The sequence below is a fragment of the Lissotriton vulgaris genome, chromosome 1_1 (assembly GCF_964263255.1).
Source record: "Lissotriton vulgaris chromosome 1_1, aLisVul1.2, whole genome shotgun sequence".
Lineage (NCBI taxonomy): Eukaryota > Metazoa > Chordata > Amphibia > Caudata > Salamandridae > Lissotriton > Lissotriton vulgaris.
This window is the reverse complement of record NC_141685.1, coordinates 1,676,274,124-1,676,292,794: the sequence shown is the minus strand read 5'-3', so window position 1 is coordinate 1,676,292,794 and position 18,671 is coordinate 1,676,274,124. Positions and strand designations below refer to the sequence as shown.

Genomic DNA, 18,671 nt, shown 5'->3' with positions numbered 1-18,671 from the left:
TGATCCAATTTGGTCCGTAACCTGTCCTGATTCTGGCTTGCACCTGTTCTATTCAGCTGGCACCTGTATTCTGGGATCCTTATTCTTTGATTCAGCCTGTGACCAGGGTTGGTCATCACACCGTTCTAGGTAACTATAAAGGGTGGGTTTGTCATTATATTGTTTTTCCCTTTCTCTTACCCAACCTCTGTTTTAAATGCTTAACAACATTTTTCTCTCCAAATCATTCGCAATGTTTCTCTTAAATCTGCATTATTCTAAAATAGAATAAGAAGTTAATTTATGTTCCATGTTTTATAACTTTTCCAAAGATTTACTTAGGTAAAGATTTTAAACCTTTCCCGAGTTTGTGGTCATTTATGAAATGCTAAATTTTATTATTGCTACCTATTTCTCTCTTTAACTCCCTTTATCCTTTAGGACTAAAGGTATCGGTGACTTGGATTGGTAAGATAAATGGTATAAAATCCAAATAGTAAAAAAAAAAAAACCCAATTGATTGATTGTAGGATTACCTGTTTAATGTATACATAGATATATGGGCCCAGTTGAGTATGTTGAGCAGTTGAGCCCGCGCTCTATCACCATCACACACTAACAATAGTCGCAATTGTTCAACCGATTGGCGAGATAACCATCAGAAGCACCACCTCTATGAGCAGTGAGGAAAGTAGCCTGAATAGAACAGATAACGATCACCAAGTACTGTTGCGTTCTAATCTAGGACCCTGATCGATACTGTGACCTTATGCCCCTATTCGGCTATAAATCCATTTATTCCCTATATTGGCATAACTGTTCAAGTGCAATATTCAGAAACTCGTCTCTGGCCTCACACGAACAGAGCCACATTTCAGAATAGCTTTCTCTGCCACTTCCTTTGCAACCAATTAGTGCAATGACATAGCAGAAGTTACTATCTGAGATTCCTAGATTAACACTCCGAGTTCTTCAACAAGATAAAAACTCAGCAACCTGGAAATCCCCGCTTGCTGTGTTTTGATTAGTAATAGAACTCTAATGAGCACTGATAGACGATCACTTCCTAGTGAAATCTTTATTGACGTCTTATGTCCAAAAACTTACGTCAAACAAGGCACCTTTCAGGTATAAATATTACCAACGTTGCCTTAAGCAAGCGCTGTCTCGCTGTTGTGTTGCTGAAGCTATCAATGCCATCGCTGAAGAAGCTGTCATGTTGATGATACCATAGCTGCTATCGCTACTGCTATCGCTGCTAACTAGCGAACTATGGTGTGGTAAACTTAGGAGCTGAACAGCCGTCCCCAGCAAAGAGCCCAGCAGATGCAAGCTGCCCGCGGACGCTGCCCCTCCTCCTCCTCCTCGACGCGCTGAGAAGAGACGCTGTCTTTCTCCTGCAGAGAAATCCAGCTCCGGCGTTTCTAGTCTACCCTTGCGGGTGACTGGGATATCGACCCATTGAAGGAGATACCAGACCTCCATCATTCTATTCCAGAGGTATGATGTTGACTAAACCCTTAGAGAGAATTCTTGAAGCAAACCTTGGCAAAATCAACTTAACTTAAAGCTACTTACTAACTCCCCTCCCAAGTATTAGGCTTAGGTCAGGTACACTGGGGTAGGCGTAGTTAGAAGCACCAGTTGAGTATTTTAGCCTAATGTATATATGAATGTATATATGTTTTATTCTTTTTAAACCATTGTATGGCTAAGAAACCACATCAATGCTTTTACAGTATTATTTCGCAATACTTATCTTACTGTACGTACTTTTTATAATAACAAGTCTTGCAATTGTGGCAATTCATTTCTCTTGTACGAGAAGAAAGACTGTTCAATAAATGTTACCCTTTAGTGACAACGCCCGTCTCTCTATTCTCTACATATTGTGAAAGTAAACTGCACAACCACTGACTGAGTAAAATAACTGTCTATTGTTTCACACGACCCTAAAGATTGACTCTTGATCTGAGGAGCAAAGTTGTCATGTTGCACGGTTGTTGGAAAACTGAATCCCTTCTTGGCTGTGCCAGGGAAGCTGATCACTTCCTATTTCAGTCAAGAAAGTTTCCAGTGACCTCTGAGCTAGTTGGTAACAACCCCAATTAAGTTTAGCATAGTCAGTGGAGGCCTGGAAGATCCGCACTTCTACGTCGATACTACTGTTTATGTTATTCCAATGCGCAGGGCCTATTGGGAAAATAGGAACTACACTACAGTACAGATGCTTAAACATAGGCCACCATATTCCCAGAACCCCCCACACCAATGATATAGTCAAAGAAGAGGTGCACCAAGACATAATTAATATTTTTGGCATAGTTGGTGAACAAATACTGAAAGTAGGGAAACATTCTACCAAACACACAGGACAGGGCAAATCCAAGTTGAATGGTCCTTATATAGATATTTAGATTCATTGTTTATGGGTGACACTGGCGCCATCATGTGTCCATAAAAAGATTACACTGAAATAGAAACATTTCAGTGGAATCACAGGCTCCCTTTGCATGATCACCCCAACATAATCGCAAACGAATACCATGCGTTAGATCTTTTATTTGACACATTTATTAGGGACCTTCCAGTGTGGAATTTAGGATAAGAACAATAACCCACAGATTCCACAAATAGTTGTCTATATTCACGATTATGTCTGTGTCAATAGCATCAAGTAATAATCCACTTATGCTCCAGCCCCAAATATATGCATGAATGAAGTTCTACAGAGAATAGGGATAAGTATGTAATGTATTTGAGCTTGTAAAGCCCACTGCTACCCATGTCCATCTCCATGGCCTGACAACGATTTATGTGAAGTAAGGAAATACCCCATGAAGGAGATAAGGGTATATAACAGAAAGTACAATAACATTTTGAAATCGGAATATCGCTAGAAAAATTGAATATTCATAGTAGGAACACGTTATGCCTTTATATAAGACTAAACAAGGCTAAATGTACCGGATGGATAATGGAGACCCTTTATAACACATGGTGAAGGTGTTCCCTAGAGACAAGGCAAGGATAGAGAAATATTGTAAAGAGTGGCATAAGGCAACATCAAAACTTGCATATGCCTGGCCTGAAAAGGGCTCATTCGATAATACTTTAGAACATATAGTCACCTTCTTACTAAGTACATACAATGGAAATAAACTAGAACAAAGGAAGACCCCATTAGATCTGTGGAGGGTCTTCTGTGAAAGAAATCCGAAGGAGTCAGAGACAAAGACCCAGACCCCTACTTCGACTCTTCCACCCCCCTACCACGATACGCAATTGAGTTTATACAATGCAAAGGTACAGGTCATCTACACAATGCAGTCTAGCACATCAAACTCTCTTCCCACCACCTCACATCCCTCTGTTGCGGGATATGCAGACCCCTAGTACAGACCACAATTCGAATCTTCTTCCAAACATGGTGAATATGTCCCGATAACTCCACACCCTTGAATGGCCAGCACACCTCGGAAGATGTCAAGTGGTGACACTAATAAGTATGTAGGATCAATAGATGCTACTTTCACACTTCATTTAAAAGATGAGATGACTCCCTTACTGGGAAAGATGGAGGTGCAAGTCAGCACCCAAAGGTCAAAGTACACATTGGGAAATGATGATGCTAGGAGATCAGAAAGCTGTCCAAACGATTCAAGTCCCAAGTATGAAAATAGGACAGGAAAGTTAGCTTTTAGACCAAAAACACCTTCAGCAGAGCACTGGAGGTTTATACCCCCAGGACCAGAGGTGGGTGTAAAAGGCAAGTATTCCAAGGTCCGGGAGGATGGACAGATAGGCACAAGAGCAAATTGGAAAAAGTAGGAAGTGCCCTTGTGGCATCGGAGGGCCCTAAATGGGTCACAAATCATTCGACAAGAAAGATCAGAGGACTTTCTCCTTACACATACCATCTTAGGTGAAGAAGATGGAAGGTCAGAAAGATCTTATAAAGTATAAGTAGGGGAACTGGACAACATAACAGAGCATGTTAACAGAATGTCCCTCATTGTTGGCCATGACAAGGAACACTCACATATGCTTGTGAGGGCGAGACAGTAGCAAGGCAGCACAGATATTACGAGGGAGGCAGCGAGAGTTGAACAGATTAAGATTTGAAGGGGTACATGCATGTCCAGACGAAAGGAAGGGGACGTTTGATTTGGCTGGGATGATGACACTGAGGAAAGACATGGCACATTTATTACCTGTGCGCTCAGGCAATGATCTGACGCCCATTTAAATAGTGCCCAACATGAAAAGAGCTGTCACTTTTACTGACAACCTAGCAGGTTGGGCAGAAGGACTAGCACCATAGATGACGCCATGACCACGAGAAGGTTCTTTTGAACCTCGAGACATGGCAAATGCAGATATGTGCATTTTTCACAGCAATGGGGATCTAGATTGGGATTATCCTTATATGCAGGACAACCTGAGCTTATGGCAAAGGTGCGCCAGACAGCACAACTCACGTCACCTTACTGGTCACAGGGCCACAGTTATATCACAACTGCCCTGAATAGTTAAGGGCCCAGGGGCACCCTAATACATACCATGGCCTCAGATGGACAAAGAACATCTTATAAAACAGTTGCCACTGCTTGTCAAAGGGGCCATAACTTAAGTTAACCGCTTAATCGCGATGCAGCGGTTTTAATGAGTGGGCGGCCCGTGTCAGCTAACGGATGTGCCCAGCCCTACCGAGGTTTCGACGGACTTTGGCCGACGCGCGCAGTGAAGGGGTTAAAGCACTAAAACAATTAAAAATGAAGTCCCTAAGTTATTAAAGCATTGCAAAAGCAGAGTGGCTTTTTGTTCCCACTCGAGTAACAATCCAGACTACTTAAAAAAAAAAAAAAAGCCAATATGTCTGTTTTTTTTGTTAGCATGTGTGTGAATGGGTAACTGTGTTAGTTGCCTCCAGTTGACCCAGAAAGAGAATCCCTTAATGAAGTAACTTTGCACTAGAATAAAATGTAAATTGGAATTAAGGCGCTTTCCTGAACAAATCGCATTAGCCGAGTTATGCTGTACGCTCATAAAAGTGTTTTAGGAAATGGAGTCAAAATACAACGTTTGTGTTATAAGTGATGAACTTGAATGGCATACATAGAAAAATATTGTATAGTATATACTTTTCTTCAAAGTGTTAGCATTTATGCGGCATCTTTAAGAAAACAAAACCACTGCTAAATCCAAAATGTTACTATGACAGCAGAGTAAATCAAAATGAACATAAAAGGTCTATTGGCGAATAGTATTGTATCTTTTGTGTGTCTTTTTGACTGACAAAAGAACCCAAATATGTTGCATTGCCAGAACAAAAAAGCCATTCGCCAGCACTTAAAGTGCTGTTGTGTAAGCAATGTAAATGCATCAAAGAACGCACATGTACTCAGTCACAAACTAATCCTTACGTTGCATTTGCACCCTAAGAACAGGACGAGTTTAAAACCCCAGTGCAAGCAGCTAAATGGGGGGACATAAATGGGACAATGTAACCCTACACAACGCCCTGGTTTTGATGGACAGCACACCCACGCAACTGCGAACCGCAAAAAAACACTTGTAAGCCAATGGCTGACAGGCAAATCGAAATGCCACTCGTGTGTGTGGCTGGGCTCGTACAAAAATAATAATGCATGGTACATGCAAGACCGACCCGACTGCAAAGAAACATGCCTAAATGTATTACTAAGCATCGCGTGAAATAGGCACAGGACCTACAAAAGAGGACTAATCATTTTAATGCTAATGCTATTAATGCGTGCTTGATTGTCCTATTCTTGGTTTAAAAACTCCATGTTTAGACACCATACAAAGAGAACAAAAAATGAAAGCTTTTCACTCTCTGATACATCTGCTGTAACTGTGGCTGCAAATGAGATGACCTTGTGGAGATCCCTCATGGAAGGAAGAATAAAGAAGTAGCATCGGTTTCCGTATTTTCTATGATTCTGGAAAGGGGCATTGTCTGTACATTTGTGTAGCAAAACAGGAGCCATGTATGAGTGACCCCTTCTCACTTCATAAGACATGATAAGTGCTAAAGGTATATAAAGTACTGGTGCAAGGGTGTGGTTAGACACGTGGACCTTTGGCTGAAAGGAGATGCTGAAGGACCGGATTCCGACTTATGACCCAATGTCAGTTTAGGAGGTCTGCAGGGAGAGTATACATAGCTTGGCATAACTAAGGATTATGAAACTGACAGAGCCTTAGATGCTAGATGGAGATTAATATATAGACATATTACGTAGGGAATAGACTAACAGAATAGGGATGTGTGAAGAATTCTGATCCATATTTACCTGCAATTCTCCCCGTTTTGTATATTATCTGCTGATCATTTATATAATTTGAAGACAAACACTGCATAGTAAACAATCATATAATTGTAACACATTAATCACTGTGTGTGTATACCCAAGTGTTCAGCTTCATTTTCACTGATTCTCAAACAGGTTTGTCTGGCTCCTACTACTACGAGCATTACAAATTTGAGAGCGGATGAGAGACACTTACCAGTACCTTTTCTCTGAAACTCACAAAATAACCTTTGGGAGAAGGGGATCTACAAGGTATGACTTTAATAATATTGTGGGGAAGAAATACTTTATGCACTTCTCACTTTACTGTGTTGAAGAAATTATAAGCCCACCTAAATAGCTATAGTTCCCTCCAGCCAGACCTACACAAGATAAAGGAGAATATGGAGGTCGCATGGGTAAAATTATGAAATAGAAATAGACTTTCCGTCAAATACAATCAGAATTGTTTTAAAAAGGGGAAGTGCAGTGTATGGCATACAGTAGGAAAAATCATAAGCAATGGAAGCCCTACATTTCTAGGTGACAGAAGGTTCAATCAATCAATCAATAAAAACATTTATAGAGCGCGCTACTCACCCGTACGGGTCTCAAGGCGCTGAAGGGCGGGGGGTGCTGCTACTGCTTGAGGTGTTTCCTGAAGGTGAGATGGTCCTGGGTCAGTCGTAGGTGGGCAGGGAGGAAGGTCCACATCTTGGCAGCCAGGTAGGAGAACGATCTTCCTCCGGTGGTGTTTCTGCGAATCTGTGGGACGGTGGCGAGGGAGAGGCTAGCGGAGCTGGCGGGTTGGAGTGTAGAATGTGAGGCGGTTGTTGAGGTATTCGGGGCCCATGTCGTGGAGCACTTTGTGTGCATGGGTGAGGAGCCTGAACATGATCTTTTTGCTGACTGAGAGCCAGTGTAGGTCTCTCAGGTGGGCAGATAAATGGCAGTGGCGAGGGATGCCGAGGATGAGTCTTGCGGTTGCGTTCTGTATGCGCTGGAGTCTTTTCTGGAGTTTGGCTGTGGTTCCTGCGTATAGGGCGTTCCCGTAGTCCAGTCGGCTGGTGACGAGGGCCTGGGTGACAGTCTTTCTAGTTCTGGTCAAGATCCATCGGAAGATCTTTCGCAGCATGCGCAGGGTGTTGAACCATGAGGATGAGATGGCATTGACTTGCTTGGTCATCGTGAAAGAGGAGTCCAGGATGAATCCCAGGTTGCGTGCATGGTCCGTGGGTGTTGTTGCGGTGCCCAGCTCTGTGGGCCACCAGGAGTTGTCTCAGGCGGATGGGGATGGTCCGAGGATGAGGACCTCCGTCTTGTCTGAGTTCAGTTTCAGACGGCTGAGCTTCAACTATTCCGCGACGTCTTTCATTCCTTCCTGGAGGTTAATCTGGATGGTGGCTGGGTCTTTGGTGAGGGAGAGTATCTGCCAGGCGTCGTCGGCGTAGGAGATGATGTTGAGGTTGTGTTTGCGTGCAATGGCAGCGAGGGGGCTCATGTAGATATTGAAGAGGGTTGGGCTGAGCGAAAAGCATTATGGTACGCAGCAGATGATCTCGGTGGCCACGGGGCAGGAGGGAGGTGGACTCTCTGGGTTCTGTTGGAGAGAACGAGGTGATCCAGCCCAGGGCTTTACCTTGGATCCCAGCGTTGTGGAGGCGGGTTGTTAGGGTGCAATGGCAGACGGTATCAAAGGCAGCTGAGAGGTCTAGGAGGATGAGAGCTGTTGTTTCCCCGCTGTCAAGCAGGGTCCTGATGTCGTCGTTGCTGCGATGAGGGCGGTCTCGGTGCTGTGGTTGGCTCAAAATACGGACTGGGATGGGTCGAGGGAGCCATTTGTCTCGAAGAATGCTGTCAGCTGTTTATTGACGGCCTTCTCAATGACTTTTGCGGGGAAGGGAAGAAGAGAGATGGGGCGGACGTTCTTGAGGTCTTTAGGGTCTGCTGTGGGTTTCTTCAGTAGGACGTTGATCTCTGCATGCTTCCAGCTCTCTGGGAAGGTGGTGGACGTGAAGGAGTTGTTTATGACGTTCCGGAGGTGGGGTGCGATGGTGGTGTTGGCTTTGTTGAAGATGTGGTGAGGGCATGGATCGGAGGGAGATGTGGTGAGGGCATGGGTCGGAGGGAGAGCCGGAGTGGATGGTGTTCATAACGTGGGTGGTGTCTTCAGTGCTGATGGGAGTTGAAAGAAATAGATCTCTAGTTGACTATCACGCACACGTGCTTTGAAAATTCCATGCTTTAAATTAAAATATTGAATGATTAACACAATTTAGTAAACACAATTTAGGAAATAAGGACTCCATCATACACAAATTAAAAAATATCAAGTTTGCAAGAAGGTATGCTTAGAAACAAGTAATCTGTTTGAACCAAACACAAGCAGTGACTTTAAAATTCTCACATGCTAGTTCTGATGTCAGTGTAACTCAGGTTCATAGTGGGAAACTCCGATCTTTGATGGAGACAAAGTCAAGCACAAATGACTTTAATATATATGTGGTGGACTTATCCAGGATAAAACCATACTGGGCCAGTTTGATTACTCATGTAAAAGATAATGAAGGACTGGCCCTCCCCATTAATCCTGTGGCAATGTTCTCCTTGGTCATCCATGAAATGAGATCATTTATCACCAATAAAGTACACTGGCAATGCTAATTTCATGCCTCCTGTTGGTCGGCCATCTAACCCTGGCTCAGCATTGGAAACATGCATTTTTCCCTCATATTGGCATCTGGTTATTTAAAATATGGCACATGCCATGGAGAACTAAACAGTTATTCTAGCAGATAAAATGCCCCACTTCGTAAAGATCTGGATACCATTTTAAACATATACCTACACGCAGGTAGGAAGGTAGAAGATGTCTATAAATGACAAACATCTGATCCAAAACGGAAGAATCAACCTTATGTTTGGGTCTTTGTCGGAGGGGGAGGAAATGCATGAACATATAAAGAAGAATGAATTATTGGAGCTGGGGAATAGACCTCTCTATGGAGGATTTCGAACATTCAACCATACTGTTCGCCCCACAAACACACCGCATACACACTAGCCAAGTGCTCTTCCTACACTAACTGAACATTTAGAAATGTATGGGATAAGAAACATTTTACATAAGCCTGTAGACTACTCTTACGAGAATGCCTTTTTTTCTTAATTTTGAACTTCAAGGTATGACCATTTTCAAGAACGCCACCCTAAACCAATTTTTTTTACTTTTTTCTGCCACTCCATTCCTTCCCTCACCACTGTCATATTATAATGTTTGAAATTATGAATTATAATATCAATATTCCATTGTCTCGAATTTGCTTGGATTAAACATAGTCTTTTTACTCGGATCAGTATTGCTTTGTGTGAAAACTCAATAAAGTGTAAAGAGAAAGAAAGAAACTAGAAAAGTTATAGGGCTATAACCAACAGGTGTTTGCAACTGGTGTAAATCTGCAGGTCTAGACTGACTGACGATGTAACACATTGGGCATCTGTAGCTCGCATGTAGAGGTTCAAATGCCAAAAAGGTCAAAGGCTTAAAAAATTAAGAACTCAAAGTATATGCTGGGTTCCAAGACGCAGATCATAATCCGCAGAAGACCCAGTAACAACACAAACACACATGAGGTAGAACATGACCCTGTAACGCACAAAGCAGAGGCAAAACACAAGTTCAGATGTTGAAAAGTACAGCAGCAGTCTCTTTTAGGAGTTGCAGCATGAGAGGCACTGCCTCTCGTAACATCTGCCATATGTTATGTTAGCATGTTTTGTCTAAGCATCCCAGTGCTGAGCAGAACATGAAGACTAGTGAACCAGAAAAGGCACTAAAGTGAAGGGAACAGAGGAGTTTTAATAGCCCTACGAATGGTGATATAGTTGTCCATGGCACGAATGGACAGTGGCAAAGCATTTCAAAGCTTGGCAGCCAGTAAACGGAAGGTACGTCCACCTGATCGCGCCCTCCGTATTCGAGGCACAGTCGCCAGATGTTGTCCCATCGAGCGAAGTTGGCGTGGAGGGGAATAAAGTGAAAGCATGTTTGACAGGATGCCAGGAGATGAGGATTTCAGAATTTTAAACACAGTGCAGAGGACCTTAAATTCCACTCGGCTGGAAACAGGCAGCTAATGTAGCGACGAGTTGCCCTAGAGGTGGGACATGTTCTAGGGAGACCCAAAAGGGTTCCAGCCGCAGCGTTTTGAACTTGCTGTAGTTTTAATGTTTCGATCTTATTTATCCCCAAATACAGCGCATTGGCATCGTCCAGTCTGGATAAAATGGAGGCTTGAATAATCATTTGCCTGATGGACGGGTCAAAAAACCCAACCAACGGTTTGAGCCCACGCAGTATGCCAAAGCAAGTCCGTGCAACTTTCTTGGTTAGACACTGAAAGCTGAGGGCTGAATCGACCCAGATCTTTCACCACCTGCTTAGGGGTAGGTTGTTACACACTTTACCCAGCTGGAGGCAGGTGCAACATCGGGTCAGCGAGAAGAACCAGCACAGACCTAGAAGAGGTACGCAGCAGCGTACCCAGCACTACAGTCATGGTGGCCGAGAAACAGCGGCTCCATGAACCTGGAAGACACGGAGGGGGAAGGAACCACAATCCCCAGAATCCTGTGCGGCGCATCGCATGCGCACACATGAAGTGATGGCTACCCATAGCGCCGAGGGCTATGAAAGCCGGGTGTTAGACAAACATCGGCGCAGATTATCCTGATTTCAAAACCTGATGCGCGGTAAACTGGTGAAGTTGCTGCGGTTGTCCTGCCTGGTGCTGTAAGGGTGTCAGTGACACCGCCTCCCCCGTTTTCATCCCGTTTGGTGTTCCGCTTTATCTAGCTACCGAGCAGACCAAGACTTGATTAGTAAGGAAGCTCTGCTTTTTCCTTTGTTTAGTACCACTGCCTTCTACGGAGGAACCTTTTGTGTTGTGTTCAGCCACGTATAAAAGTCAACTGCATTTCAGGAACTATTGAAAATACAAGGTGGTATATTGACTGCTTGTTCATTTACCAAACAACAAACGTTTGACAGTGAAAGAATTCCTGTGAAAGAGAGTCATTTTGCATTATAAATCTAATGATGCAGAGCAGACTATCACCTTGCTAATCGATTACTAAACATTATTTGTGTTACATGTTGAGTGGTTTGTTTGTCTTTTATAGCAAGGGATCTGTGAGAGGAGGTACATAGAAACCATCCTTCCTCCCTTTTGAGGTGGAACCTTGCGCCAACATTGGTAGGTTATTAATGCAGGCGAAAAGCATCCTATGATGTTGGTGGTTATTTACTGTCTCTGTCTAATTCTCTGATTTATGTTCCCGATATTGCCTGAAGTAAGGTTTAAGCTGGTAGGAAGAGTGTTGCTCGTCCTATACGAAGTCACTCAAGAAAAGTGTTATATTTTCTTTACAGGTATATAGGGAAGTTGTGTAATGACAAAAAGTGAGAACTATAATTCTGGATGTATAGATAAGCAGTGCTATAATAAAGTGTTCTTCTTTCCTCAGGTCTCCCCCCGCTGTTCCCTTCATTTCCTTCCCCCGATTGACCACCTTAATCTTCTGTACTATTAAAGCAATTCAGAATTGAGGCTGTCAATAGGTGGACCCATTTGAGCAACGAACCGATCCGGAGAGGCCTCCGAGGGAAACGTGACATAGGTTCACTGCCCAGTATGGTCAGCCACCCCCGTTCTCCCAACAGCTCTTGATCTTTTCCTACCAACAGAACCTCTGACTTGCTGGAGTTCACATGGAGACAGTTGGCAGTGATCCACTCGGCGACAACCATAAGATCGTCCTGGAACTTGGATGCTGCCCCCATGGTGTCATCCGAGAGAGCCCACAGCTGTGTATCATGAGCATATAGTTTTTTAGATGGCACAAGTTTGACCCGAATCAGGTATCAAAGCACTTTACATAGTACCAGTTACGTTACATGAGGACACACATTCATTTGTGTTAGGCACAGGGAGATTAAGTGATTTGCCCAGAATCACAGGATGTTCAGCGTCATTGCCGAGACTCGAACCCAAGTCCCCAGATTCGAGGTCGACCGCCCTAGCTGTTAGGCCAACTCCTCTCCCACTCCTCTTGTTGGCATGGAGCGTGGAGGCGAACAGCGGGGGCCACGACCTGGAAGGTCCTGTTGGAGAGAAAGGAAGCAAAGCAATCAGAGCCAAGCCCACAACCCCTGCCTCATTCAACCTGTGAGGCAGGATCTGGAGGGAGACCGGGTCAAATGCAGCACTGAGGTCTAAAAGAATCAGAGCCGACGTACATCCATCAACCAGAGCAAGCCTAAGATGTTCAATGACAGCCAGGAGAGCAGACTCAGTGCTGTGGCCTGAGCGAAAACCATTCTGAGAAATGTCCAGCAATTGTTCACTTTTTTTTCCAGTGATGTCAAGAGTGATGTCACTGAACATGTCATTAATGATGTAATTTGTGACATCATCACCAGTGAATTGCAGGTGCGAGAGTTACAGTTAGTACAACTAACTAAAACGGAGGAATTTCAATGGTTTTGTATGAGTGAAATGTCCAGCTAACTATAACACCCCTGAGACCTATGTTTATTTCAATGAATTTCGAAGGTTTTTTTAAATGATAATTCCTAACTATAACCTGCTTGAAACCTATGGTTTTTTCAGTGAATTTCTAAGGTTTTTAAAGGATAATTCCTAACTATAACCTGCCTGAAACCTATGGTTTTCCAATGAATTTCAAAGGTTTTTTTTAAATGATAATTACAAATTATCATGTTCATTAAGCATATCTGTTTTTTTCTATCTTTTTTAATTATCATCATGTTCTCAATTTCGTAAACACTGCAAATATTACTACTCTTCAATTTCTTCCTACCTCCAAGAAAATCGCCTCAAACCAGAACCACAACTAACATTAATGATATACAAACTAGGCGTTCCCTTTGTAAAAAAAACAAAAAAACACTTCCCCATATTATCAACAAGCCAAATCTGCAATGCTACCTAAAAAACAGGCGATAGTTTCACTTACCACTAACAAATTAATATCAACATTTAACTAGTGTGAGGATGTGGACTATGTTCTGCAGGAATTACATCTAACTCACACCTATATCTAAAGACAAATATGTAATAGAGGTACTAATTATGCACTTCCAACACATAACAAAATCACAACACCTAGCGCCATCACCACTACAACCACCCCTCCTGACCCCTCCCCCTTTACTACCTCAGAGGCAGCGCAAAACAGGACAATTGACCTTCCCAAAATAATATATCCTATGTATAAGGGAAGGAACTTGCACATCAACAATAATGTACACAATGCTAACACTACCGGTGATATGGTATACACAACTCATTATACAAACCAAAAACATATCCGTGTGTAGATATACTATCGATACCTGTAGTGTACTGCACAGTGGACGCAACCATATTATCTTAGACACTGGGGAATATTTCAGTCATGTAGCTGTGTTGTCTCCCCCCCTCAGAAAGCAGAAGCAGTGTGAGCTTGTCCAACGTATGCAACTCCAGCGTAAGAGTATAAATAATTAGCCTACACCTTGGGCGTGGTTCACCTGTGCAAAAACAAAAGGCTGCCACAGCAAAGGTCCTCACCCTGCCACGTGGCTGCCGCCATGACCACGTGCCTCCTCGATACAGGCCCATGGCGAACTCAGCGCCACAGCACCACAGACTTAGGTCTGTATCGACTACTGCCTTCGATCTACTCTGTGGACAGGAGGATTCACAACTTGAATTCAGCTTTGGATCTACACTACGCACAGCATTGAAGTTAGCCTTTATTTATGTAAGACAAAGAAAATTGTACTGTATGTCCTCAGACTTAGTTAAAATAAGTGACAAAAATTATTCGTTGAGATCTGTGCTGAATACTGCCTTCTATCTACAGTGCGGTCAGAAGAGTTTACAACTTGATACCAGTTTCGAATCAGCACTACAGACAACATTGAATTCAGTCTCAATTTATTTAAGGCAGAGACAATTGTACTCAAAATCTTCTATTATATAACTTTGTCTCGCTCATTCTACAAACACGAACGTACAAAGTGGATCATCACAATACTGCAAACAAAGTGTATAGTAAATTTATAAGTGTGTGCTGTTGCTCGATTTTTCTTTTTTTGTCAAGTCAAGTCAAAGAATTTATATAGCGCACTACATACCCATAGGGTTTCAAGGCGCTTAGGGAGGGGGGGAGGATTACTTGTCAAATATCCACGTTTTGAGTTGCTTTCTGAATGCTAGGTGGTTCTGGGTAAGGCGAAGGTAAGTGGGGAGTGAGTTCCATGTTTTAGCAGCCAGGTGTGAGAAGGATCTGCCTCCCATGGTGGTCTTGTTGATGCGAGGTACGGTGGCGAGGGCTTGGCTGGAAGAACGTAGTTGGCGGGGGGGGGTGTAGAAGGACAGTCGTGAGTTGAGGCATTCTGGTCCTATGTCGTAGAGTGATTTGTGTGCGTGGGTTAGCATACGGAAAGTGATCCTCTTACTGACGGGTAGCCAGTGGAGGTCTTTCAGGTGACCAGAGATGTGTTCGTTGCGCGGGATGTCTAGTATGATCCTGGCTGAGGCGTTTTGGATTCGTTGGAGTTTCTTCTGGAGTTTTGCGGTAGTGCCTGCGTAGAGGGTGTTTCCGTAGTCCAGTCGGCTTGTGACTAGAGCATGGGTGACTGTTTTCCTGGTTTCGGTTGGGATCCAGCGAAATGTTTTTTTGAGCATGCGAAGAATGTTGAAGCAGGATGAGGATACGGCGCTGACTTGTCTGTTCATTGAGAGTGAAGAGTCCAGGATGACGCCTAGGTTCGGTGCGTGGTCTGTCGGGATGGGTGCTTTTCCAAGGGCTTCCGGCCACCAAGAGTCGTCCCATGCAGAGGGGGATGTACCTAAGATGAGGACTTCTGTTTTATCTGAGTTTAGTTTCAGACGGCTGAGTTTCATCCATTCGGCAACTTCTTTCATTCCTTCGTGTAGGTTAGTTTTGGCGGTGCTTGGGTCATTGGTGAGGGAAAGGATTAGTTGAGTGTCATCCGCGTAAGATATGATGTTGAGGTTGTGTTGGCGGGCGATGGCCGCGAGCGGGCTCATGTATACGTTGAAGAGGGTGGGACTGAGTGAGGATCCTTGTGGTACACCACAGATGACTTCAGTGGCCTCGGACTTGAATGGTGGAAGGCGGACTCTCTGGGTTCTTCCGGTGAGGAACGAGGTGATCCATTCCAGTGCTTTTCCTTGTATTCCGATGTTACTGAGGCGTTGTAAAAGGGTGCTGTGGCAGACTGTGTCGAATGCTGCAGAGAGGTCGAGGAGGATGAGGGCGACTGTGTCTCCATTGTCCAGAAGAGTTCGAATATCGTCTGTTGCTGCAATGAGGGCGGTCTCAGTGCTGTGTTTTGCTCGGAAGCCAGATTGTGAGGGGTCGAGGTATTTGTTGGCTTTGAGGAAAGCGGCGAGCTGGTTGTTGACAGCTTTCTCGATTACTTTGGCCAGGAAAGGAAGGAGCGAAATGGGGCGGTAATTTTTGAGTTCGGTGGGGTCCGCTGTGGGTTTTTTCAGGAGGGCGGTGAGTTCAGCGTGTTTCCAGTTTTCCGGGAAGGTGGCGGAGTTCAAGGAGCAGTTGATGACGTCTCGGAGGTGCGGTGCTATGACGGAGTCTGCTTTGTTGAAGATGTGGTGAGGACATGGGTCTGTGGGGGATCCTGAGTGGATAGAGTTCATCAGGCGGATGGTGTCCTCAGTGGAGATTGGGTTGTGTGCATATTTATATAGTGCGAACTCGGCCGAAACTATATCAGCAATTTACATGAGCACCGTATTTACAGTACATTTTCAGGCATACGTAGATTACGTCATTTCTCTACAATAACAGGATGTGGACGCGACTCCGAGCCTCGAACACTGATTTCCAGCACCAAGTTCGACAGTATACCCGAATGACCACATACGTATATCTATTAGCTGCCCTTCATGTGCCAAAAAATGCAACCTAAAGCTTTCATAGCCCTGTATACTATAGCAACAACACTCCACTGAATGAACAACAAACATTCATATTCGTACAACAAACATTCATATTTGCAGAAATGCGTTATGTCCACCATCTTTTATGTGTGCAACTATGGATGAATGTAGGATTAGTGATTCCCCGTACCTTCCATGTTGGCCATGTTGTGGGACTTTACAGACATAATGACACATTTACGTGTAAGACCCGGGTGACGGCAGCACTACAACACAGACACCAGAGTCAGTTGATTTCTCATATAGCTCACGACGGAGCCACGCCCATAGCTCCGGAGTCATCGTTCACATCCTCCTGCAGCACTGCCATGGGTCAGTCCAGCCCACTTCGCTTACACTTCCAGGAGAACATAACGCTATATGGCCCAGATTTCCAGTGTAGTGATTTCTTACTTCCAGGTCTAGTTGTCAGAACGGCACAAACACACTCCCTCATGGCTGGTATACACCCACACCACACCCATCCAGCACATGCGTCACAACACATGTGACCCTACCAATATAAAAGAAAGGGGCACACGTCCTCTATGCCATTTTAGAGTTGCACCCAACGCAAGCGCTGTGATGGGCCGTCCTGGTGGTTCGGACGCCGCATGTAGGCCCGAGCTACCAAACAGGGGGCCCACCACCTCGTACGTTGCCTCTTTGGTCACTGAGTTAGTGGTACCGCAAGGACTGAGCGGGTGAGGATCCTGCGATGAAGATAGGTGCACGAGTATGTCCTTTGCCATAGTGATATCAAGACTCAGCACTTCTTGGTGGCAGAGCAGGACTGCATGATGTAGAACGTACCCTGTCCACGAAAAGATGAGCAGCGAGGCCTGGGTGCGCAGCGGAGGGAGTAGATGGGGTGCAGCAGACTGGATACAAAAAGGCGATGCAGCGACTTAGGCGTACGCAGTCCTATATACCGTGTCTTATTGCATTTGTATTTTTTTTCCTATAGCAGTAAAGTTTTAATAGTCAGTCACAAGTCTGTCGCTTGTGATGGTTAAAACCACGTGTACCACTGCGCACCACTTGTTTTCACAACCGGATGGAAAACATTACTACTCTACTAATTCTTCATAAATCGAAGCCCATTAAACAAGTTGAAACTGTACAAATAGTTGTATTTTTAATACGGGAGGGAAGGTGTATGAAAGGGCGATGTTATTCTACGCCACATTAAGATAGTGACAATTACCAATCATAACATCTTTCTTTTACTATCTTTTAGATCTAGAGCTTCAGGGTGCAGTGGAGAAGTGTGGCTCAATGGTTAGAGCGGCAGACCCTGATGCAGAGGTCTGGCCCGGGACCAGGGTTCAATTCCCGCCTTGGCTGGTCTCGGCGGATCTTGGGCTCATAATTCCTCGGACCTGATTTCTCGCCTCGGTGCCTATTCTAATCATAGGTCCCATGCTGCAACTCTGGTCAATAGCTTGCTTAGTCTCCACAACGGCACCCAACAGCGCTAGGGATGCCTGGTTGCACCCTGGGGAAGTCCAGGAGTGGACATTACACGGGGAAAACCAGGAAGGGTTCCCTGACGGTATGAGTACAGCGCCAGGACACTCTTGAGTATCAGTGCGCTTTACAAGTACCACCACTTTTCTAAACACTCTTCCAACTATAATATCACCACATAAATATTAAGTTTCTTGGGAACATCTTTTCCCACACGATTTTTTCTCCTTCCTGTGCACCATTAGAGAACATCTAATTATACAACTGCCCCCTTGTTGCATAATTTGTCGCATGTATAATAACACCATACACTGTAGCCAATAGAACGAGTGTGTAATGAGCACTACATTTCTTCACTTGTTGCCTTACAGCCTTGAGAAAGTTACATAACAAGAAACGAAACGCGTGTCGGCTGTCATTGGCTGTTTCTGTGACCATCACGATTTGGAGGGCCCTAGGACCAGGACCCCCAACGTGCCCGTCAACATGTCTTTTCTTTTATAGTGCCAAAAAAAGTTTCAGTAAAAATGTTAATTGGTTACGAATATCACATACATTGCTGACTTCCTATGTACTACATGTACCATTGAAGCCTTGTGTACATGTTTTTTTGAAAACCTTTTTGATATAAATGCGAAGAGCTATATTGCACCTGATACCACAAAATATTTTCAAGTGAAGCAATATTAAATAGAACAAGATAAAATATCTAATTTCTGGATATTCTTTTTTTTGATTTTGGAATATGCATTTATGATGTCTTTTCATGTATGAGCTGTTTTTTGTAACATGATCTAGACACATTTAGTTGGAATATAATTTCCCCAAAAATAAATAAAAAATCACCACTTGTGATAACGAAAATTAGTAG

At 44.0% G+C, this 18,671-nt stretch overlaps 1 protein-coding gene and 1 pseudogene across 1 annotated transcript in view; one reads left to right on the top strand and one right to left on the bottom strand.

Annotated features, from left to right (window-relative positions):
• Positions 1-18,671, bottom strand: part of CHCHD3 (coiled-coil-helix-coiled-coil-helix domain containing 3) — a 1,074,460-nt gene that overhangs the window by 882,819 nt on the left and 172,970 nt on the right. The window lies entirely within an intron of this gene.
• On the top strand, positions 3,463-4,612 carry LOC147751052 (uncharacterized; annotated as a pseudogene).